Source organism: Schistocerca piceifrons, chromosome X (assembly GCF_021461385.2).
Source record: "Schistocerca piceifrons isolate TAMUIC-IGC-003096 chromosome X, iqSchPice1.1, whole genome shotgun sequence".
NCBI classification, from domain to species: domain Eukaryota; kingdom Metazoa; phylum Arthropoda; class Insecta; order Orthoptera; family Acrididae; genus Schistocerca; species Schistocerca piceifrons.
The window spans coordinates 646882740-646908494 of NC_060149.1; positions in this window are offsets into that span (position 1 = coordinate 646882740).

Here is a 25755-nt window from a genome sequence, read left to right on the forward strand (position 1 = left end):
GTGTGAATTCTTTGAAAAGCTAATCATTTGCATATCACAGCATCTTCTTCCTGTCGGTTAAATTTCGCGTCTGTAGCACGTCATCTTCGTGGTGTAGCAGTTTTAATGGCCCGTAGTGTAGTTAACAGAACCGACTCTGCACATTAAAAATATATTAAATAATGCTGGGCATTCGAGGCTGATTGCAGATCGAATGAACTGTCACCAACGCACATTTCGTGTAAGGACCACAAGTGATTCATTCGTTTTCAGAGTTATGAGTTATTCAAAGTATTATATGCACAAATATCTTAATACATGAATGGAAGCGTAAACTTGCAGAGTTTGAATTGTGCCCAAAAGTTGGCGTTATGAGCGCAGTGATTTGATAAAATGATGACAAAGCGAGAAAAAGATTATCGTGTGTTGGAATATGCGAGACTTTTGTCTCTTACAGCAGTGCTGCGTGCATTCACAAGATGTTATGGAAAATTACCGTCATGTAAAAAGAGCACAGTGCGCTGCTGTCGATAGTTTAGAGACACTGGTTGTTTCAGTAAACAGAAAGTACCGGTCGACTAAGTGTGCCAGATGAAACTGTGGAGAGGGTGAGGAAAAACTCCTTGAACAGTAAAAAAAAAATCAACTGTCCGAAGGATCCCCGAACTTCGAATACGCAACCACTGTGTGGCAGATTTTGCGACGGTGATTACATTTCAAACCGTACCGTCTGCAGCTCGTGCAACAATTAAAACCGTAAGATTATGGTCAACTCCTTTAATTTTGCATCACAATGCTGGAAGCACTTCAAGATGAACATTTCACCTTCAAGCTGATATTCAGCGACGATGTAACGGTCCATTTATCTGGAAATGTTAATCTCCACAAAATGATAGTGGGAAAACTAAAACTCCTCATGAAATTGTGGCGCATGAACGAGTTTCACCGAAGGTTAATGCTTTCTGTGCAGTGTCACAGGTGAAGCTGTACGGATTGCTTTCCTTCCGTGAGAAGGCTGTTACGGATACTTCTTACCTTGACATGTTGTAGTTTTGTTTTTTACCACAACTGACTGCTGACTGCAAATATTTCATCTTCGAAGAAAACGGGCCACTCTCTCCATTGGAGCATCAATGTGTGTCGCTACCTAAGGATGTACTTCCGCATCGTGAAGATGTTGTTGTTCTGTTCTCTTGCCCCCTCGAGTTCGGCTGACGTAATACCTTGTGACTTATTCCTGTGGCGGCACGCTATGAATCGTGTTTACGTACGCCCATGCCAAAACTCTGGAACAACTCACAGAACGAAACAATGCCCTGTGATGACCACTGACAGGACCGTAACATTTAGAATATTTCTTCTGGAGAAAATCAGTTCTCTAGTTAAAATACTTTAAAATGGATTAAAAACATTCTTGAAGGCAATAAAATATTTATTTGTCCTGGCAACCGGCTTCGATCAGAATGTGACAATCTTCAGACCTTTTATACTATAATGGTAAATGGTAGCGGTGAACCGAGCAGAGGTCTGAAGATGGTCACATTCCAGTTGAAACCGGTTACCACTACAAATAAATATTTTCCTGCGTTCAGGACAATTTTAATCTATTTGATTGACAGGCTGTTGCTACATAAGGTATAGAACGAACCTGACTACCACTTGGACGTCCGTCGTGTGACCAGAGGGGACTCGAAGAACATTTCTAGGGTGCAAAAGGCAAACCTAGTGAGTTTACGGCTCTTCTCAAGCTTCAATCATATTTGTACATACAGTATTTTGGAAATATAGAGCTCTGAAAACGAATGAATAATTTATAGTGGCACTGTATTACAATATGAATAAATGTTTCGCGTTGTGCTTGCTGCGTCTGAGTTTTCGATATCGATTTCGATAACTCCCCCCGTCGTCATCGTCATAACATTTCAGTATGCCGTTAGGTACTTTGGTTAGAATTATGTCATGGAGACATCATGAAGTCACGGAGCTTCTGTATGCTACCAGAGATTACGTCGATGTTCAACATCAAACGCCCGTTTGCATGCACCACTAAGTGTGTGGGCACTGTCTATGTTAGAGTTGTTACACATTCTGATTTCATCGGCTTCTTTAATGATAGAATCCAAGTATGTAGATGCATGCGATATTTTCGTTTTATCAAACGTAATCGTAAGTTTGTTCTTGAGGCTGTGTTCAGCAGTAGCAGATTTGCCGAAATCGCAATATTTAATGTGGCTTCGGTACTCTGTGCAGCGTTGTCCGTATTGACTGAACAGTGTTATTATTTGGTGCAACCAAGTCGTCTACGGTGCACGGGTCATTCAAATTTCTGCAGGTAATCAAGTTGGGCGGATCTTGTAGTTCGTCACATTCACAGAGTTCGTCAGTTCTATTATAACAACATTTCTTCAAAGTTTTTTTCCCACCGGGATACACCCGTCCTTAGCCGACTCAGGACTTTCCAAGTCGTATAAGGGAGTTTAAAATCCCTAGAAAATTCCTCCTTCTGGTTGTTACATGGGCTTTTCGGATAGTGACTGTAAAATACCTTTCTTGATATCGGTCTCAACGGATGAGAAATGTGTCCACACATAGGGTCCCTGGGGTCTGACTCTTGATTTTGTTTTTAAACCTCTGCAGCCGTTGTTCTTACTTCTGGGGGAGCTACGGCAATAAGATGATAGATCCGGTTTACAGGTGTACGGCGAAGATATCTAGTAATAATGCATCCTGTCTCGTTCAGGGCTACAACTCCTTGTTTTGCATGAGTAAACTTTCAGAGGTCACATACTCAACGTGGTAAAAAAAAAAAAAAAAAAAAAAAAAAAAAAAAAAAAAAAAAAAAAAAGACAAAGAAGACGTAGGATGGTCTGTGGGTTATACTCCACATCTGCTGTTTTCCAGCTACCGTATTAGCTTTTTCCGGTCGTATACTTTCATTTTTGCACTCAGACAGTATAAAAACGATGCGTATATGTTGTTTGAGGTAGAAAATGGTTTTAAGTGCTAGGTCTATCGACAGCATCGCAGCCAGTGGGCTACATATACACATAAACGCAAGAAATAAGAAATGAGTAATATATTTCAACACGAAGACAACCTGTACTGTAGAGTACTGACCATTCTCGACATAAGTGCAACGGCCCATATCTCAACAAGCATTGTTTTCGCACATATGTTTGCAGAAATTTTTTCTGATGTTTACCAGTACTATCGCTTGTAAGAACATGTCACTTTTTAAATAGCCTCCGTACAGAAGCGCACAGTAAACTCGACAGGTCCAGTCACCTCTTCTCTGTTGAGATAATTAAGTGTATGTTCTATTTCACGATCACTTACCTCATTTACGCACTCATACCAGAATTAAAAAGAGGAAGTATGTTAAAAAATGGTTCAAATGGCTCTGACCACTATGGGATTCAACATCTGTGGTCATCAGTCCCCTAGAACTTAGAACTACTTAAACCTAACTAACCTAAGGACATGACACACATCCATGCCCGAGGCAGGATTCGAACCTGCGACCGTAGCGGGAAGTATGTTACGAAATGCTTCAGCGAAACAAGTTTAGAACACAGAATCCAGTGTTTTGGTCTTTTCTGTCTCACTTTCCGTTTCGGAGCCCTTGTAACCACTGAGCGACTTTATAGATAACTATGATCCACTTGGAGACTTTACATAAGATCAAAATTTCTTGCGATTTTTCGTAAGGTTTGTGAATTTTACCTTCGGTTTCATTGAATACGTTTCTAATTGGTTTCGTTCCGTTTTCTCTGACAAAAATTCATTGGTTTCTTTAAACCTGTGAAGTTGCTTTATTTGTTTTCGTGGCAGCTGTCTAAAATTTGTATTTAATCACAAAAGATTTTTCCCCCCTTACATCCTTTGTTCAGCATCTAATTCTTGCCGTATTTACCGAGTAGATATTTACTCATCTGTTTCATCACATACCTTTTAACACCTCCAGCAATAGCTACTGATTACCCCCATATATTAACTGAATTCACAAGTGTGCGTCTCATTGCTATCAGAAGCTCCAAGTCGTTACGTTCAAGCGTAGATCGTACAATAATTAGCCCAAAGTAATTTTTGGATAGGACGGTTATGAGAACCAAGCCATCTGATATGATTACTTGAACCTTCTAATGTAGAGGTAGTGAGTAGAAATTTCCTAGGAAATTCATGCACGATATTCTCCAGGTTTCCTCTGAAGCGTCCTGTTACTAAAACTGCTGAAAATGTGGTCTATGTAACCATCCGACTACCATGTTGGACCATCTTCGAATCTTACCTACAGGCAGTTTATTTCGAAATTTGGAGTCTGTGTTAATCTAATGAGTTATAATAGAGTTATGTACGGCAATAGAACGCCACCATCGTTGACATCCACCATATGTTTGCGGTATACGAGGGTTACTTTTTTCGAGATCCTATCGGTTCCGAAATGGAAACCACAGTGAAAATCAAAAATATTTTGTTTGTGATATTTAGATACAGCTTCTAGCCGCTTCTCTACATATTCTCCGCTCAGACTTAGACATTTGTCGTAAAGTGGTACCAACATTCCAATACCCTCCTCATAGAAGACAACTGCGTGTGATTCCTGCCAATTCTCTACGTTGCTCTGCAACTCGTTGTCTGTGCCGAAATGCTGTCCTCATAGCCAGCAGTTCAAGTAAGCAAAGAGATGAAAATCAGAGGGAGCCAAATCCGCGCTGTATGGTGGGTAATCAAACACTTACCACAGAAAACGCTGCAGGAGTGCCATTGTTGCAGCTGGAGTGTGCGGCCAAGCAGTGTCAAGAAGAAGGAAAATACCTGACGAGAACATTCTTCTTCGCTTGTTTTGAACTGCCCTTCTTAGACGATTTTATCGAATCGCCTGATCCACTTACTGAACAAGGTCGTTGGTTGATGCTCGCTTCCTTTCCTGACCGCGTGCATTACGAACATCTGCATGTCCTGCTTCAAGATTCTTGCACAATTATCACACTTCGATTTATTGAAACATAGTCAGCACGGATTCAGAAAATAACGTTCTTGTGAAACACAACTAGCTCTTTATACTCATGAAGTAAAGAGTGGTATCGACAAGGGATGACAAATTGTTTCTATATTTTTCGATTTCCAGAAGGCTTTCGACACGTTCCTCACAAGCGTCTTCTAATTAAACTGCGTGCCTATGGAATATCAACTCAGTTGTGCGAAAGGATTCGTGATTTTCTGTCAGCAAAGTCACAGTTTGTAGTAACAGGCGGAAAGTCACCGGGTGAAACAGAAATAATATCCGGCGTTCCCCAAGGAAGTGTTATAGGCCCTCTATTGTTCCTGATCTATATTAACAACACAGGAGACAATCTGAGTAGCCGTCTTAGGTTGTATGCAGATGGTGGTGTTATTTGCCGTTTTGAAAAGTCATCGGATGACCAAAACGAATTGCAAAATGATTTAGATATCTGTATGGTGCGAAAAGTGGTAACTGATCCTGAATAACGAAAAGTGTACTACAGGAAATCCCCTAAATCTCAATTGCGCGATAAGGCACACAAATCTGAAGGCTGTAAATTCAACTAAACACTTAGAGATTACAATTATAAACAACCTAAATTGGAATGATCACATTGAAAATGTTGTGGGTAGAGAAAACCAAAGGCTGCGATTCATTAGCAGAACACTTAGAAGGTGCAACAGGTCTACTAAAGAGGCTGCTTACACTACGCCTGGCCACCCTATTCTAGAGTACTGCTGTGCGGTGTGGGATCCGCATCAGGTTGGACCGACGGATGACATCGAAAATGTTCAAAGAAGGACAGCTCGTTTTGTATTATCGTGAGATAGAGGAGATAGTGCCACAGACATGATACGTGAATTGGAGTGGCAATCATTAAAACAAAGGTGATTTTTGTTGCGGCGGGATCTTCTCATGAAATTTCAATCACCAGATTTCTCCTCCGAGTGGGAAAAAATTCTGTTGGCACCTACTTACATAAGGAGAAATGATCATCACGATAAAATAAGAGAAATCAGGGCTCGCACAGAAAAATTTAAGTACTCGTTTTCCCCGCGCGACGTTCGAGAGTGAAACGATAGAGAGACAGCTTGAAGGCGGTTCATTGAACCCTCTGTCAGGCACTTTATTATGAATAGCAGAGTAATCACGTAGATGTAGATGTAGATGAATTATCACACCGCGATGCCACGCAAGACAGTTACGTTACGTAGGCTACGTGAAATCAGGCAGAACCCCTCAGCATGCACCTCACGCTTGGCGGGGGACTCTGTTGTTCCAGACATCTATACGTGCGCTCAGAACTGAAAAGTGTGAAGTGACGCGTTCGATGGCCACACCAGAAACACTGCGCCACGCATCTGTGCAAAGCTTCATCGAATTCTCACTGTGGTTCTAATGCATCGACCTATTGGACCTTGAAAAGAAAAAAGCCCTCGTACAATTCCAATCGAAATTTGAGATTTCACTGCTGTTCACCTTTGCTTTCAACTAGATTTTTTTTCTGATACTACCTGGGCATTGTACACAATAATGAATGAGACTACTTTTGGGACTACACCAACTACGTTCATGCAGATTACTGATGTTACACACATCAAAAAAAAGTTTTACATCACCTTGGTTCCCAGAACTCCTGAAGATAGACGTTGACTATGGATATTGTATCACAGACACAGTCTCTTTGACTGTTCAGAGATGTTCTAGGCGCGCAGTCCGGAACCGTGCCACTGCTACGGTCGCAGGTTCGAATCCTGCCTCGGGCATGGATGTGTGTGATGTCCTTAGGTTAGTTAGGTTTAAGTAGTTCTAAGTTCTAGGGGACTAATGACCACAGCAGTTGAGTCCCATAGTCCTCAGAGCCATTTGAACCATTTGTTCAGAGATGTCACAAAACGCGCCCGAAGATGTAAACAACCATGCATGAACAGAGCCTATTAGACGCAAGGGGTCCGAGAGCCGATCAGTTCCAGTCATTCCACCAGGGAGGAGGTACACGGCTCATGTTGTCTGTAGTTCAATCATACCTAGACGGTCAATACCGCGGTTCGATCGCATCCGTATTGTTACTTTGTGCCAGGAAGGGCTCTCAACGAGGGAAGTGTCCAGGCGTGTCGGAGTGAACCAAAGCGATGTTGTTCGGACATGGAGGAGATACAGAGAAATAGGAACTGTCGATGACATGCCTCACTTAGGCCGCCCAAAGACTGCTACTGCTGTGGATGACAACTACCTTCAGATTATGGCTCGGAGGAACTCTGACAACGACTCCACCGTGTTGAATAATGCTTTTCGTGCAGCTACAGGACGTCATGTTACGACTCAAACGGTGCGCAATAGACTACATGATGCACAACTTCACTCCCGACATCCATGGCGTGGTCCATCTCTACAACCAGGACACCATGCAGCGCGGTACAGATGGACCCAACAACATGCTAAATGGACCGCTCAGGATTGGCATCAAGTTCTCTTCAACGATGAGTGTCGCGTATGTGTTCAACCAGACAATAGTTGGAGATGTGTTTGGAGGCAACTCGATCAGGTTGAACGCCTTAGACGCACTGTGGAGGAACCCTGATGTTTTGGGGTGGCATTATGTGGGGCCGACGTACGCCGCTGGTGGTCATGGAAGGCACCGTAACAGTTGTACGATACATGAATGCCATCCTCCAACTGATAGTGCAACCGTATCGGCAGCATATTGGCGAGGCATTCGTCTTCATGGACGAAAATGTGTGCCCCCATCGTGCACATCTTGTGAATGACATCCTTGAGGATAACGACATCGCTCGACTAGAGTAGCCAGCATGTTCTCCGGACATGAACCCTATCGCACATGCCTGGGATAGACTGAAAAGGGCTGTTTATGGACGACGTGACACACCAACCACTCTGAGGGATCTACGCCGAATTACCGTTGAGGAGTGGGACATTCTGGACCTATAGTGCCTTGATGAACTTGTGTATAGTATGCCACAACGAATACAGGCATGCATCAATGCAAGAGTACGTGCTACTGGGCATTAGAGGTACCGTTGTGTACACAAATCTGGACCACCATCTCTGAGGGTCTCGCTGTATGGTGGTACAACACGCAATGTGTGGTTTTCATGGGCAATAAAAAGGGTGGAAATGGTGTTTATGTTGATCTCTATTCCAATTTTCGGTACAGGTTCCGGAACTCTCGAAACCGAGGTGATGCAAACTTTTTTTGATGTGTGTATGTTAAAGATTTTTCTTCCTGCTCTGATCGGACAACTGTTCGCCTCGGAGCTTAATGTTGGTGCTTTACTCTTGTCTTTGAGTACGGTACACAACAGTTAATCGGGTCTACGGACAGAATTCAATAACCTGTAAGGAGAATCAAAACGCTTCCGCTTGAGGGCGTTGCTGCAGCGTATATGCAACCTAGTGCAACTCAGATGCGTGTATACAAGCACCGACATGTAGGCAAGAGGTTAGTGTCGCCTTCGAACGAAAACTTTTTGATCGCTCCCTCATACAAAATTCACTTGCGCACGCTACACATACCTTGCTACTCAAATATCCGTTCTCTTTGTCTAGCGGTTGACTTAAATATTAATGGGAGCACTATAATTCTTCACCAAATAGAGAAGGGCAAACAATTAGCATTTGAGATCGTCTACACCTCTGAAATAAACCCTCCATTCGGATCGAAACTACAGTACGATATTCAGATCTGGAAACGGTGTAGCAAATCGCGAGTCGTGCTTCAGAAACATTGACCAAGGCTAACTGTGTGCGCCTACTGCGCGAATCGTCTACAGGATACGAATTTGGCTGCTGAAATGAAGCAGCAGACGTCAATCGTGCCAATATGAGCTATGATTAGCAGTCGGATGCGCACATTGTGATCAATAGCCACCGGAACGGCCTCCTCCACGTCTCGGACGACAACCGTGGCAAACATACCAAGTGCACACTGGAATTCGTTCCCGACTTTCCAGCTATTTCTCTAAGAGGCTCCCGTCGTCCGCGTAACTATGTGCTTATCCGGTCCTCGAAGGAATGTCGGTCACATTCTCTACGTACATGGTGTTTCACACTGGCTCTGATGTACTCTCAGTAATCGACAGACCCTCTTAGCAGTTGCTGTGACGAAGGGGATCGGCAGTGTTCAGTAGACCCTGATCCGATGTTTATTGAACGCATTAATAACACACATAAAGCACAAAGTAGGATTCTGATGTGACTCACAAGTTCCCGATGAAATCTGTCCACTTGAGTTTACAGCACCGTATTTCGCTATATAATTCCTTGTTCGTTCACTGGCTGTCATCATAGACATCTCTCCCACGAAGCAGATGAGAGCATTAGTTTATATGCATCGACGAAAGACCGCTGGTGCTGCTCCGCCGTTGTCGATTTATAGATAGCGGAAGAGAAGGTTTTGCCTAGGCGACTCGTCGAGCTCTGTGTCACTGGATGTCGAGCCATGCCCTGCTGTGCACCGCCTCTGGTCGCTAGTTGCTGTCGATATTTATCTCAGGTAACAAATCCGTCCCTCGTGGTTTCAGCACGTCGGGCTGAAAACAACCAGCACATAGCTTGCGCTTTATAGGTGGGGAGCGATTGTCAGGGTATCGAGAAGCAAGGCGACAGCTACTCCGAGCTTGCTGTCGTCCTGGATGGTGACGCTGCACTAGCTAACCCACAACCTACAAGCGTTGACTACCTCAGCTGAAGCTGATTTTGATGTCTCCGACGGGTGCCATTGGGGGTGGCCATCGTGTACATCAGAAAACCGTTGGTGGCATCCGGCATCAAGGGGCGATCTTCTCAAAATCCTGTATCTTTATCAGAACGCCTGAGCGAAAACGGATGATGGAGGCAGAGTGGAGTGATCTCATTTCCGGTGGAAAATGTTGCGCAGCGCCCTAGTTTCACGTCCCTGAATTACTTCAACTGAACTTCTTCCATTCACCAGAGTAGTCTGGTATGTAATTGGAAACAACTTAAAAATTGACTCTTTGGCCGTCTCCCCTATTGGAGTCAACATGTACTGCTGGAAAGTCAATCATTTTCTCTGTCTCGCCATCAATTTGCGGGTTGAGAGGTGCTGAGGCGATGAGCTGCATGCAGTTACTTCTGTAAATTTCCTGGAACTGATGAGGTGTACTATTTGACGATAGCTTGGGGTAGACTTTCAGTGGAAAGAATCTTGAATGAAGCCTTAAGATTGTGGTGGTAGAGTAAATACTAATCACATAGGAGAAATTGGACAATACGTCCACCACTAACAACCACGCGGATTTCAGAAAAGGGCTGGATGGAGAAATTGGACAATACGTCCACCACTAACAACCACGTGGATTTCAGAAAAGGGCTGGATAAATCTAATTTAATTCATTTCAGTAGCTATGTGGCATTTGATCACAGCACTCTGTGATGCTCTGCGAGCAGGAGCAAGGGTCGATTAGCCACTCGATGTCTGATGTCAGGCCTGGACTACACAGATGTAGCTGCAGAATGTTACCTGAGAACCTGCGTACCAGAGCTTATAATGGGTGGTTATAACTGAACTTTTCCTATTTAACACGTTATAACACGGAAACTAATTACCGTACGAGTACCCAATTTGGTAGCATGAATGTCCAGAGTATGGGGTGTTTGATTTCCATGCGTCACAGCGTCACCGTTTAGTTCCAACTGTGGCCACCAGGTGCTGTGATCAGTCATCGTGATTCGTAGTCTCACACACCTGAATACTCGCAGTGCATATGTTGTCTTGTCAACATGAACTTGGACAAAAGAAGCAGGGAATTATTGGTGAAACTCTATTACCAAAACAACACTAATGTTGCAGCTGCACTTTGAGAATATCTTTGGCTGAAAGGATTACAAAAGAGTCTTCTTTCTGTACCTGCTGTGCGGAGCATGATGAAGAAGTTCGAATCAAATGGAGAACTGGGCTCGCTCCGGGAAGAGGCCGACGACCGGTTGCGCCACAGGTGGTTGACGAAATCGCTGTTGCTGTGGCAGACAACGCTGCGCGCAATTTCCGATCGTCAGGCAGTGCGAGTGCTGTGTCACGACAGTTAAACAGCCCGTGGTCCACTGCACGGAACATCGTACCATTGTGAAATGGCACAGCTACGCCCACATCGATACTCTGCAAATCACATTTAAGCGCCTGGCACAGGGTTCATTGAACCACCTTCACAATTCTCTATTATTCCAAACTCGTATAGCGCTCGGACAGAATGAACACCTATATCTTTCCGTACGAGCTCTGATTTCCCTCATTTTGTAGTGGTGATCGTTCCTCCTTATGTAGATCGGTGTCAACAAACTATTTTCGCATTCCCAGGAGAAAGTTAGAGATTGTAATTTAGTGAGAAGATTCCGTCGCAACGAAAAACGCCTTTCTTTTAATGATTTCCAGTCCAAATCCTATATCATTTTCGTGACACTCTCTCCCATATTTTGCGATAATATAAAACGTGCTGCCTTTCTTTAAACTTTTTCGATGTACTCAGTCAGTCATATCTGGTAAGGATCCCACACCGCGCAGCAGTATTCTAAAAGATGACGGACAAGCGTAGTGTAGGCAGTCTCCTTAGTAGGTCTGTTACATTTTCTGAGTGTCCTGCCAACAAAACGCAGTCTTTGGTTAGTCTTCCCCACAACATTTTCTATGTGTTCCTTCCAATTTAAGTTGTTCGTAATTGTAATACCTAGGTATTTAGTTGAATTTACGGGTTTTAGATTAGACTGATTTATCACGTAACCGAAGTTTAACGAGTTCCTTTTAGCACCCATGCGGATGACCTCACACTTTTCGTTATTTAGGGTCAACTGACAATTTTCGCACCATTCAGATATCTTTTCTAAATCTTTTTTCAGTTTGTTTTGATCTTCTGATGATTTTATTAGTCGATAAACGACAGCGTCATCTGCAGACAACCGAAGACGGCTGCTCAGATCGTCTCCCAAATCGTTCATACAGATAAGGAACAGCAAAGGGCCTATAACACTACCTTGGGGAACGCCAGAAATCACTTCTGTTTGACTCGATTGCTTCCCGTCAATTACTACGAACTGTGACCTCTCTGACAGGAAATCACGAATCCAGTCACATAACTGAGACGATATTACATAAGCACTCAATTTCACTACAAGCCGCTTGTGTGGTACAGTGTCAAAAGCCTTCCGGAAATCCATAAATACAGAATCGATATGAAATCTCTTGTCAATAGCACTCAACACTTCATGTGAATAAAGAGCGAGTTGTGTTTCACAGGAACTATGTTTTGTAAAACCTTGTTGACTGTATGTCAATAAACCGTTTTCTTCGAGATAATTCATAATGTTCAAATGGTTCAAATGGCTCTGAGCTCTATGGGACTTAAGATCTGAGGTCATCAGTCCCCTAGAACTTAGCACTACTTAAACCTAACTAACCTAAAGACATCACACAGATCCATACCCGAGGCAGCATTGGAACCTGCGACCGTAGCGGTCGCGCGGTTCCAGACTGTAGCGCCTAGAACCGCTCGGCCACTCAGGCCGGCAGTCCCCTAGAACTTAGAACTACTTAAACCTAACTAACCTAAGGACATCACACACATCCATGCCCGAGGCAGGAATCGAACCTGCGACCGTAGCGGTCGCGCGGGTCCAGACTGAAGTGCCTAGAACCGCTCGGACACTCCGGCCGGCATTCATAATGTTTGATCACAATATATGTTCCAAAATCCTGCTGCCTATTGAGGTTAACGATATGGGCCTGTAATTTAGTGGGTTAATCCTACTACCTTTCTTGAATATTGTTGTGACCTGTGCTACTTTCCAGTCTTTGGGTACGTATTTTTCGTCGAGAGAACGGTTGTATATGACTGTTAAGTATGGAACTAATGCATCAGCATACTCCGAAACGAACCTAAAGAAATTATTAAAACTGAAGTTTCTGAATTGAGGTATCTAATTCCATATCGTGAAAATAGCCTAATAAGTACCAGGTGTAACTAAATTCCATTTACAGACTTTGAGGACAGGTCCCTTACACCAAAACAAGAAAAAGTCTATTGAACATGGCTCAAAAATGCATACCTTAATAACCATAAATACTTGTTCATCTTGTTACAGCCTGTGTTGGTTCAAATGTTCAACTTGTATTTTAACAGAAGCTCGGAGCTATCCAAGAATTATCAGTACCATACTGATATCTTCGCGCATTAAATGTACTGCCACATCTCTCCATTCCGTCTGCCAAGAGATCTGAAATTCACCATGAAATCAGGAAAATGTCATGGCAGATAATAGACTCATCGGTATACGCTAATCCAGGGAGCAGTGTCAGGTTGGCCTGGATGCAAGATATATTTTCAATGAATTTGTGTATACATGTCCAGGTGATAAGGATTCCTATAGTCTACTGTGGTATATGGTGTATGAACTACCCAGTACTTTTTCTTACAGTAAAAGCTAATGTATGAGAACGTGTACAGACATTAATTTTAGTAAATGTGTTTAAACGTTTAACTTTTGACTGTGTCTGATCCATTCAAATATGCTGACTAAGACTTCAAGCACAATTGATGGTCAAAGACATATTGTAACAAGGCATATGATGGATAAAAGTGACTGTGTAACTTTATTTGTAATGGAAGTCGTTTTATATGTGTACCTGTTGACGTATATTAATGTCAAGAAACATTTAACACTATTCTAAGATAAATAAATGTAAGGATTTCTTTCGTGTGTGCATATGTATGTGATTTAATCATTATAGGATGGAGTTTTTAAGATGTGTTTCTACTCTGGATTTTAATCTTTTAAGTGTTATGGATACTAATTAATTTTTTCCATTCAAATGGTAGCAGAATGTTTCAAAACTTTGATCAAATGGTTAAATCATGCATCTGTTATGGAAGGTACATGACATTATTATAAGAGCTGACATATACTCTAGGACAAAAAAAAAAAAAAAGGACACACTGCGAGGAGATTATCCGAATGGGACGGAAATCGGTAGATGTAATGGACATCTACAGATAAACAAATGATAACAATTTCAGAAAAATTGGATGAATTTTTCAAGACAATAGAACTTCACAAATTAAGTAAGTCAGTAATGAGCTGGTCCACATATGCCCCTTACGCAAGCAGTTACTGGGTTTGGGATTGATTGACAGAGTTGATGGATGTCCTACTGAGAGACATCGTACCAAATTCAGTCCAACTGGAGAGTTACATCGTCAAAATCCTCAGCTGGTTGGAGGGCCCTGCCAATAATGCTCAAACATTCACAGTTTTGGAGAGATCCGGCGCCTTTGCTGGCCAAGTAGTGTTTGACAAGCACGAAGACAAGCGGTAGAAACTCTCGCCATGCGCAGGCTGACTTTATCTTGCTGCAGTGTAAGCCCAGGATGGCTTCTTACCACAGATAACAAAATGGGATGTAGAATATCGCCGGCGTTCAGCTGTGCTATAAGTATGTCGTGCATAACAACAAAAGGTGTTCTGTTATAATTAAATCAATACAATGAAATGAATACCCTTAGCTGCATACAGGCTTTGATATACGTCAACGAGGACAGTTGAAAATGTGTGACCCAACCGGGACTCGAACCCAGGGCCTCCTGTTTACATGACAGATGCTCTATCCATCTTTTATTTTTTTATTATTTTATTATTTTTTTTATGGAAAAGGCGTCTTTCAGTTACGACAAACAAAATTAGAATGTACATCCGTAGCAACAACAGAACAAGAGTTCCTTCTAAACTATGAAATAGAATTTGAAACTAATAGTGTCATGATAGATAATAAAGAAACTCTCCACACTGCAGGCCATAGGGTCGTAGGGCTCTTCCCCTCAATCACATTGCGAGGGATGGACCTTAGCAGCAGTCTGTGAACGTCTCTCGCCTTGGGAGTGCGAGTGTTGGAAAGGTCTGGGTGCACGTAACTATACTCAAGAATAAATGCCGAGAGGTGCGAGAGTGAGGGTGTAATGTGCGCAACCGTGACAGGTGGCAGAAGAGACGCCCGCAACAATTCCTCTAACAGACGTCCCGTAAGGGAAGCATCTTTGTGGGTCCACAATTTCATCATTGTGCACAAGTATAGCGCTGTAGGTCTCGCTCGTACATTTATAAGTCCCAGTCCGCCATCACACGGAGGGAGGGTGAGTGTTTCGTAGCGGACTTTGAATAGGTGTCCGGCGGTAAGGTAATATCCAAACGCTGCTTGCAGTCTGTGTGCCATCGTTGTCGATGTCGTTGGGCCATGGGGATCATCTTAGTCGCCACGTGAAGGTGGAGGTATTCCACACGCTGTAGGAGGTCCATCCGTCGAAGTAAGTTCCGGCGAACTTCTGTGCGTGTTGCCTGTAGTAATCGTGCATAGTTCATGGCAGCCGTGCGGCGCACATCCTGTGTAAATGTTATGCCCAAGAACCGGATCTTGTTAACTAGTGGGAGTGGAGCTAAAGCGTCCTCCTGTAGATCTCTCCCAATGGGCATCGCTGCCGACTTGGCCACATTCATGAGGCTGCCCGCTGCCAATCCATAGCGATTGATCCATTGTATCACCGAGCGTACATCGTCACCAGATCGGACAAGTAATATAAGGTCATCAGCATATATCCTGCAGTGAAAGGTGTGATCCCTCAATGACATGCCAGAGCCTGTTTTTCAACCCTCCGACAAGTGGTTCGAGTGCGATCACGTAAAGGGTCATGGAGAGTGGGCATCGTTGGCGGACTGACCGTCGGATCGGAAAGGGACCCGCAATCCGTCCATTCACCAGTACACGGGATGCAGCTCCACGGAAAAGGCGCTGAAAGATGTCGAGGAAGTCAGGCGGGAAGCCCATGCGGGCCATAACGGACAGAAGGAACTTATGGTGAACTCTGTCGAAGGCGTGGTCGAAATCACTGGAGATCAGAGCAGCTCGAAGGCGACAGGATGTGGCGATGGCTATTAAATCCCTGCATTCACTGGTAGCCGTTTGCATGTTGGTCACTCCACCCTGTGTCGTTTGCTCCATTGAGAGGAGTAGGGGCAGAACTTTCTTTATGCGGCTGGCGAGTAGTCGGGCGAAGATTTTATGGTCCGAGTTGAGCATTGTAATTGGCCTGTAGTACTCGACCGTCCGACCTCTGGAAGGCTTGTGTATCGGTATAAGGAGACCTTTCACGAATGCAGGTGGCACGTGGGAACCGGGGGTCATCAGTTCTTGGTACATGATGATCCATCGGGGCATCATTAGATCGCGGGAAGTCCGATAAAACTCGAGCGGCAGTCCGTCTGGCCCGGGAGATTTGTTGAGTGCTCCCTTGTTAAGCGCGTCCTCGATGTCGTCCCGTGTAATTCCACCTAACAGCGTCGCCGCTGCTGCATTGTCGAGGGTATGCGACGCGTGCTGCAGTATGTCGTGATCGTCCGCTTCCTCGTCCTCTGTATTCACCTCGTCGTAAAACCGGCGACAGTGATCTGCAAAGGCTTCTGTAACCGCCGCCTGAGTCATTACGACCCTACCATCTGGCAATACGAGGTCCGTGATCAGCTGCTGTCGGCGTCGGCGGCTGTCGAGCACGATGTGATGCATAGACGGGTTTTCTCCTTCCGCTCGGTCTTGACGTCGCGATCGCACTACGACCCCCTCCAAACGTTTCCTCGTAAGAGACAATGTTTTACCTTTAATTCGGCGGCTTTCCATTTGTCGGTTTGGAGATGGTGGTTGGCTGTCGAGTTCGCGAAGCATCGTGTAATAAAAGTCCAATGTGTGACGATGCAGAGCTGCGATATCTTTTCCAAATTGTGTTAGCACACGCCAAAGCGCTGGTTTTGCACAGTCTACCCACCATGCCAGAGTCGAAGGGTATCGGGGAAGACGACGTCCGCAATCCAGCCATGTGTTGGCGATAATCTGACGGCATTCCGGGGCTTGAAGATGTGCCACATTCAGCTTCCAGGGTCCTCGGCTGCGCCATATCCGCTGCTGTTGTAGAGTGAGTGTGCATATGAAAGCGCTATGATCGGAGAAGGCAAGCGGCCAACGTTCGGCGTCCAATACTCCCGGCGCTAGAGCTCGTGAGACATAAATGCGGTCTAAGCGACTGGCTGAGTGACTAGTAAGGTATGTCGGCCCGGGACGGTCACCGTGCACTTTCTCCCACGTGTCGGTGAGAAGCAGATCTCGAACCAGGAGCTGAAGTTCTTGACAAGTCGAGAAATGTGGGACTTGGTCTTTGGGGTGGAGCACACAGTTAAAGTCACCGCTGAAGATATATTGATCGAAGCGGCTGATAAAGAGGGGGGCGATATCCTCCGAGTAGAACAGCGATCGTTCGCGGCGTTGGTCAGTTCCTGATGGAGCGTAAATGTTAATGATGCGCGTGCCCAGTGCTGTGACCGCCAACCCGTTTCCTGACGGAAGGTAAGTCACTTCTTCTATATACACTTCTTGCAACAGGGCAATGTCAACATCCGAAGAACGAAGCATTTCACGCAGCAACTGGATCTTCATGTACCTTCATATCTGAATATCGGTGGCTACCGTGCCATCGTCATCTACGATGGGCAACCGAAGAAAAAAAAATGGCTCTGAGCACTATGGGACTTAACATCTGTGGTCATCAGTCCCCTAGAACTTAGAACTACTTAAACCTAACTAACCTAAGGACATCACACACATCCCTGCCCGAGGCAGGATTCGAACCTGCGACCGTAGCAGTCGCGCGGTTCTGGACTGCGCGCCTAGAACCGCTAGACCACCGCGGCCGGCAACCGAAGACCTGATCTGGTTGTGGGAAGGAGGGACACCTCAGATCAGAATGTATCCAACGTCGAATCACTCAACTGCCGCCGGCTGACGCGGACCCACCATCGCAGCCGACGCTGCTTCCCGTGACTTATGCAGCAGCCCTCACGACAGCTACTACTTCACCACGACAGCCGACATCCACTGTTGGGTCGCGGCTCCATCCTCCAATACAGGGCGATGATGACACACCCGTTCCACAAGCTGCGGATTCAACTCCGATGCCGCCGCCCTCGTCGACGGATAACAACATACATGACGATAGCATGGCCGTAGACTCGCTTATTGTGCCTACGGCTGCCTTTGTGCCGGAACGTCGTGAATCTTTGCCATCGTCTGACACAGAAGGACACACCAGGAAGCAACGCTCTCCGAAGCGACGGAAGCGGAGGCGTAGAGCAACTTCCGAACGGTATGCGACACACCCTCCAGAGGACGACGACTCCACCTTCAATGATGACGCTACCACAGAGGCAGCCGCCATTTCCTGCAGTGTGGCACCGAACGGAACTGAGGACAAACCACATATATCTACAGTGGCAAAATCGGATGCCGATATGCAGGACAGATGCTGCCCACCACCTTCTGGAGTGCAAGCACCCATGCCGTGTCCTGAGGAAGCTAGGAAAGCCGATCTTGCTTTGAGTTCCCCGACGTGGGCGGATGACCACGACGACGACGGAACCATGCAAGTTACGCCAACAGAGCCCACGCCATTGGCGCCGGCTCTCTAGAAAGGACTGCAGGTGAGGTTTGGGGGGATGTGGAGGTGTCAATTTTTACCTCTCTGTCTACATTATTCCGTGGTTTATTAAGTTTTCAAATTTATACTGACTTTTTGATCGCCCGGTATAACAATAATCAAAACCACAAGAACAAGGATTTTAAGTAGACAAGACTGATACGAAGAGAAATGAGAGCAAATGATATATTTCATACGATGACTAATATGACGTGACAAATGAATAGAAAAAAAATTACATTTAAACCGGATAATCGAATAAAAATAGTGATCAAAGTCATTTCAATAAAGATATAAAAACAAAAGAGTCTCAATGCACCTGTCGACATTCGAACCCACAACCCCTTGCATGGCAGCCATCACCTTAACCATTAAACTATGCAGCCAGTCTGTAAATACGAGGGCTGTCCACAAAGTACATTACGTTTTGGAATTAAAAATAAATAAAGTATTGGAATTTTTTTTTATTATATAAAGATGAAAGCCACACTTCAATACTACTTTTCTAGATAGTTGCCATTTAAATTAAGGCACTTATCGTAGCGATGGACGAGCTTGGAAATTCCTTCGTCGTAAAATTCGGCCGCCTGCGCCATCAACCACGTGGTTACATCTTCTTGAAGCTGTGCGTCGTCATCAAAACGCTGCATAGCCAACCACTTCCTCATTGCTGGGAATAAGTGGAAGTCGCTCGGTGCCAGGTCGGGACTGTACGGTGGATGAGGAAACAACTCCCACTTAAAAGATTCGAGAACTTCACGAGTGGCATTTGCCGTGTGGGCCCGGGCGTTGTCGTGAATCAGCAAGATCTTTGAGCCCAACTCTCCCCTGTGCTTGTTTTGTATTGTTCTTCTGAGGTTGTGCAGAGTTTGGCAATGCCTTTGAGAGTTTATTGTAGTGCCTCTTTCCAGGAAATCCACAAAAATTGTGTTTCTACCGGGTTACTGATTAACCATGTGGTTGAAAGCGCAGGCGGTCGAATTTTACGACGAAGGAATTTCCAAGCTCATCCATCGCTACGATAAGTGCCTTAACAAATGGCAACTATGTAGAAAAGTAGTATTTAAGTGTGGCTTTCATCTGTATATAATAAAAAATTCCAATTCTTTATTTATTTTTAATTCCAAAACGTAATGTACTTTGTGGATAGCCCTCGTAGTTTCCATTTTTAAGTCTATAAAGCATCACGCGAAATTCTGAAATTTTTTCTTCGATTACTCGCAAACGAGGGCCCAACAGGGTGAATGGCTGCAGGATGTGATTCCTTGGACCTTAACCTACATCAGCATATAGATAGTTAAAAAAAAACGCAACAGCTGGTTGGTTTATTGTTCGCAGAGTGTCTGGTAGTCTTCACAAGAGGCAGCAAGTCCGTTGCCAGCAGAGCGCTCTCCAACGTTCACGGCGCTGCGAGCTCGGGCTCTATTTTTCTACGACTTGTCAAGTGCTCGCCACAAGCTCGCTCCGTATCTGGGCGCCGCGACGTTATTCAAGCCGGCCCTCAACTTCGGATCGACTTCCTCGACCTCAAGAATGCCTACGACCCTGTATGGCATTCAAGCTTCCTTTTCAAACTCCAGGCACACGCACTTCCAGATAACTATGTCCGCCTTATTGCATCCTTCCTATCTAATCACCTATCCTTTGTCACTATTGGCGGTATCAATTCCAGCACCTTCCATCCCACTGCAGAAATGCCCTAAGCTCCGACCTCTCTCCTCTACATTACCTTCTCTACACTTCTAATATGCCCAAACCACCCCTTCCATCCACACCCCTCAGTAAACTGATGACACCACTTTCCTCGCACTCTGCCGCACACTCCAGATCCCTCTAAATCCACCTCAACCTGGTGTAACCAATGGCTACTCAAGATCAACCCCACCAAAACTCAGGCAATAATTATAGGACGAACTATCCTCATCTTCCGTCTCCATGACTTCTACCCTAACATTTGCGGCCGTCCTATCTAGTTAACTAAGGCACTAAAATATCTTGGACTAACCTTCGGTGGGAAACTAACGTGGAAACCTTACCTACTGACCATCGAACAGAAAGCTCACAATAGACTAAAACTATTAAGAATAAATAAGCCCAACGTGGGGATTACTCCCCACACTTACAAAACCCTGATCCAGCTCAGCCTCTGCTTTCCAAACGTTGCATGGATTTCCACCCGACCAATGTTCTATAAGTCCCTCCAAATTCTCGAACGCCATGCAATCTATCTCACCTTCCACAACCGTTTACCTTCCCCCACATGGGTCCTCTACCATGTCATCATATTTCCACCCCCCTGCAACCACAATGAACATCTTTCTGGATCTCCTATACTATACGCAAACTACGCTCCAAAAATCACCAACGCTGGTATGCTGTTGAGCCTTTACAAACAAGTTCCACCGTCCCTACACCTACACACACTTCATAATCTATCCCAACCCAACTTCAACTTACTCTCTCTCCCAGGAAATAATATGTGCTCCCATATTTATCCATCATACCAGCTATAGCTCTTCCTACCTATTTTTACACCACATCAGGGCTCACCCTCCCCCCTCCTTTCCATTTTATTCCTTCCCTTATTCTGAAGATACCACGGCCCTACGCACCCACCAGACTTATCCTCCATTTCCGTCTTTCCCAGTAACCGCGTTATCACCTACCCTCTTTCTACAGGTACCATACAACTTCTATTAAATTTGTCCCCACCATCATCCAAGCACTCAATCTCCCCACAGCTTCTTCACGCAGCGCAGGTCCTTCAGCTTTTCAGTGAAAGTGCAGTGCTTCTTCTTCACTAACGTTATCCTTTCACTTTAAAGTTTTGAACGTTCATTTTTGTTTCTTTTAACTTTAAGCGTAAAATTTTTATTTCCTTTTCAAACTTTATACGAAGAAAACCAGTCTGTATATTTGTCCTCATGTCCCTTTTTTAAGTTTTGCATCCATCAATAAGTCTTGTCACTTCTTCAATTAATTTTTGGCAGTGAGAGCGGGATATCGTACCGCTGACAGCCCACACCTCGCCCATATTGGGCGAGGGGGATGAAATATAAAAAAACACGGATCAGCTGTTCAGTCTCAGCTGTAGAGCTGGGCGCCAGGCATTGGCTGCATCCGCAGCCTATCAGAGTCTCGCTAAGGAATCATCGTCAAACAGTCATCTCGCAGTGTTTATTTTCTAGTTCCTGCGGAGGTTAGACAATGATTTTACTTCTTCAGACTTTGGCCTTACGCCAGCCAAGCACTGACTTAACTGTGACCTCCGACAACTTAATCATTATTTGTCTCCTACACTTGTAAGTAACTTCAAACTCCGCGAAGGAGACTTATGTTCTTTAATATTGAAATAATATCATTCGACATTATTTACCTGGGCAGAATTTTCGTTGCACCTCCTCCGCCGCACGAAATAAAAGTCTCCGTTACAGAAAGATACCTCAGAGTAAGATGATGTTCCATCTCTGAAATGCGTCGTACCTTAACGAGGAACCCAAGCAGCGCTGGAGCGGGCGGCGTGCTGCGAATAGCTTGGCGCTTCTCACAGGCACCCTCGAATCTTCTGATAATACAAATCGCTGTTCACTTTACTGCAGACAATTTAAAGATAAATCTCATACGCGACTCTACAGGAACGTCGGATCAGCTCCAGAACCACTTCGCTGTTCTATAAATGACTGCTGGCCAGTGTGGCTGAGCGGTTCTAGGCGCTTCAGTCTGGAACCGCGCAACCGCTACCGGTAGAGTCGCAGGTTCCTATCCTGCCTGGGGCATGGATGTGTGTGATGTCCTTAGGTTAGTTAGGTTTAAGTAGTTCTAAGTTCTAGGGGACTGATGACCTCAGATGTTAAATCCAGTAGTGCTCAGAGCCATTTGATTTGAATATAAATGACCATGACTCCCGGGACGCACTACAACGCGTGTGGTCCAAACCCAACTATGACACAAATATGTGGCAAAACGAGGAATTAATGAATATCTGAAATGTGTGACTAACATTTGGACTTTTTCTTTTTCATGCCATTTGTTTATGTAATGCAGTTTGTGAACAACGGGTGTGCGAAGTATAATAATACTTCTGTAACTCCCACGATTCTAGTGTTACTTCTTTGGCACTTAGATCAAGTTTTTGAACAGTATTGATGAGGTAGAGCTTGAAAATCCATTCGGTAGCTGCTCTGAAAAACATGGTAAGAAGAAATTCTCTCAATCGTCGTCCAATAAATAATTTTAGCACGATGTTCAAAGTCCCAACCAGGCATGCAGCAAAAGATGTGACTAACATAAGGGGTTAGCATTTGCTCTTATTCCAAATACACTGATGTCCTTTGCTTCATTTGTGTCGAATGTCATCAAAAACAGGGTTGTGCATTACTTACTTGATGCAATTTGTTGTACTGCAATTAACAGCCAGGCCTTTGGCTGAGAGCCAAGAGTTACATCTCTCTAGAATATGATTTTTAAGCTGTTCATTTCTTCTTTGTAATGTGTAATAACCATTCTTGAATTATCGGTACCAAACTGCTTTTGAGCTCTCCACTATAGTTAAAAACGAGGTATTAATGTGAAACCCTGAGGGAATGCCCCTCACTGCAGAAATCTCTTCGGATGCTAAATCATTCACAGTTATATGAGAGCGTAAATAAATCTACTTCTTTCTTCTAAACAGATAACACTGAAACCAACGAGCTGCGTTACTGCTTAATTGCACAACTTTTAGTAATATACTGTAGTCTGCACAGTGGAAAGGCTTTATAAAGTCACATGAAATACCCAACTGTTGCAACCTTTTTTCTCAATAATCTACTATAGCATTAAGGAATGTATAGCCTTTTCAGCTACAAGAATCAGTCCCAAAATCAACTGCGAATTCGTCAGCAAGTATTACTTAGATAAATAAGTATTTACACCATTATGTATTATTTTCCGTATTTCTTAAGGATTCTGGTTAACAATTACATAGGGCCATGGTTATCTGCCTCACCTTCTTCTTCTATCTTATGTAGAGGTCTCACGAAACAATATTTAAATATCCTGTCTTGGCATGAGCTTACCTAAAAGGATGTTTCTACACATGTAACTGAGTATCTGCTACCCCATGGAGAACAAACCTTCATTACCCTACTTGGTGTATGGATGTAATACCTTAAACACTCGAGACTTAAATATTGCCTTAGGTTCCTTTCTGATAGCTACCAGCGTGTTCATATATTGTAGTTCCTTTAATACCATGAGACGTATTAGAAACTGGTGTTGTGTAGGAAGATTAGGCTCGGTTTACCCACAGTAGACAAGAAATGAGCATTATAGATTTCGGGTAATTTACTAATGTTTACTTACCTGTTTAAGTGTAATGGTAATTGAGTCTTTCTATTTCTTCCTTGAACCTTTTGTCACTCCATTTTATTTTGTTTTAATTTCTTCTGAGATTTATGTATCCCACTTGGAAAACTCGTTCTCTTTAACTCTCTAGTAACGTTGGCAAAGATCTTACTGTGGATTTTAGAGTCAGTTGCTGTGGCTTGCTTTTAATTCTACCTTAAGTTTTCATACAATTTTCACTTTATTTTACTCAAGTATAGAAGGTTTTGTGTTCCCAACACTGTCAGCATCGGAACTGTGTTTTAAGCACCTTAGTAGAATGTACTTTTCCTGAAGTGTAGTAAAAGTCTGAATTAATATTTTTCATTCGAGTTACGTACACTGTACATCTCTAGGCAACATTGGCGCTTCAAACGTCTATATGTGCTTACACTACTGATTGGTGGTTATACGTTTCTTAATCCTCTCTTAATACTACTCAATATTAAGACCAATGCCTTATGGTCTGAATGCCACTCGAAAGCTCTTACTCACTAAACTGATACACTAATGCACCTGAATGCATGTATAAATATTTACGTGCTGCTTTTTCTCTGTATCTTTCTTGAAAAATTCACAGTTGAAAGTAGTTAGTAATTCTCAGCAGAATAAAGTCGATAATGAAGTGTTCATATGGAGTTGTACAAGTATTCTCTTGTAAGTAGAGGTTTACATAATTTGATGTTTTCTCAGAAAGGTCCTGAATCTAGTCTAGAGAAAATAAAATCAAGGGCAATAAACTGAAGCATCATAGAAAGACTTGGTCACCAAATTTAAAAAAAAATATTTTTCCGTGGAACACTATCTTTAGCGTTAATGGCAACCCTTGCCATCGGCCAAGAACGTTTGAACAAGAAAGCATATTGTAGAAACCGATGTCATCCGTTTCCTTTTGTACACTGTCGAACGTAATTAATACTTATGAACGACTATTTTTAATTTCATAACATAGTCTGAGATTCTTTAACACAGAGTATACTGGTTTTCCCTGGTATATTCTGTTCTCAAACATCTAACAGATTAAATATACTTGGTGTAAGGTTACTCTGTGTTAACACCATCAGTACCCTGTAACTGTCAGATGGCTGACGAGTTGCAACACGTTATCAGCACGGGAAAAGTGTGCAAAATGATTTTAAGACCAACCCTACCATATCAGCATTCTGAATTAGTGGACCCAATAGCCCTTAGATTCGTGTTTAGAGATCAAGTACAAGGGGCAACATATTTTTCCTGGAAGGTGGTTGGTTTTATTCAGGATGCCAAAACACCATATTATTCCCCACTCTTTTGAGTGGAAAACCTTGTTTGTTAACATAATCTCCTTTCAATGCTACGGCCTTACGCCACCTGACTTGAATGGCCTGTATTGCTTCACTGGTCGACAACGGAGCCAACGTCGTGCTGCGTCAAGAACCTCCCTATCATCCAAGTACTGCTTCCCACAGAGTGCATCCTTCATTGGGCCAAATAGATCGAATTCGGAACATGTAAGATGCAGGCTGTAGGATGGATGAGGAAGATCAGTCCAGTGAAGTGTTGTGAGCTGCTCTCGGGTGCACGGACTTTTGTGAAGCCTTGAGCTGTCATGGAGAAAGAGAAGTTCGTTTGCGTCAACTCGAATTGAAGTGTCTGCACGTTCCAACGTTGCAGGAGTCACAGCTGTGTGCGGCCCGGCTGGCGCACGGGAGATCGGACAGGTTTTCGAGACCTTGTTGCGATGCTGACAGACGCCTCATTCAACGACTCATCGTTCTTTTGTTCACTGACAGGTTTCCATATACATTCTGCAAGCGTCTATGAATATCTGTGATGCTCTGGTTTTGCACCAGCAGAAACTCATAACAGCTTTCTGTTTGGAACGCACGTGCG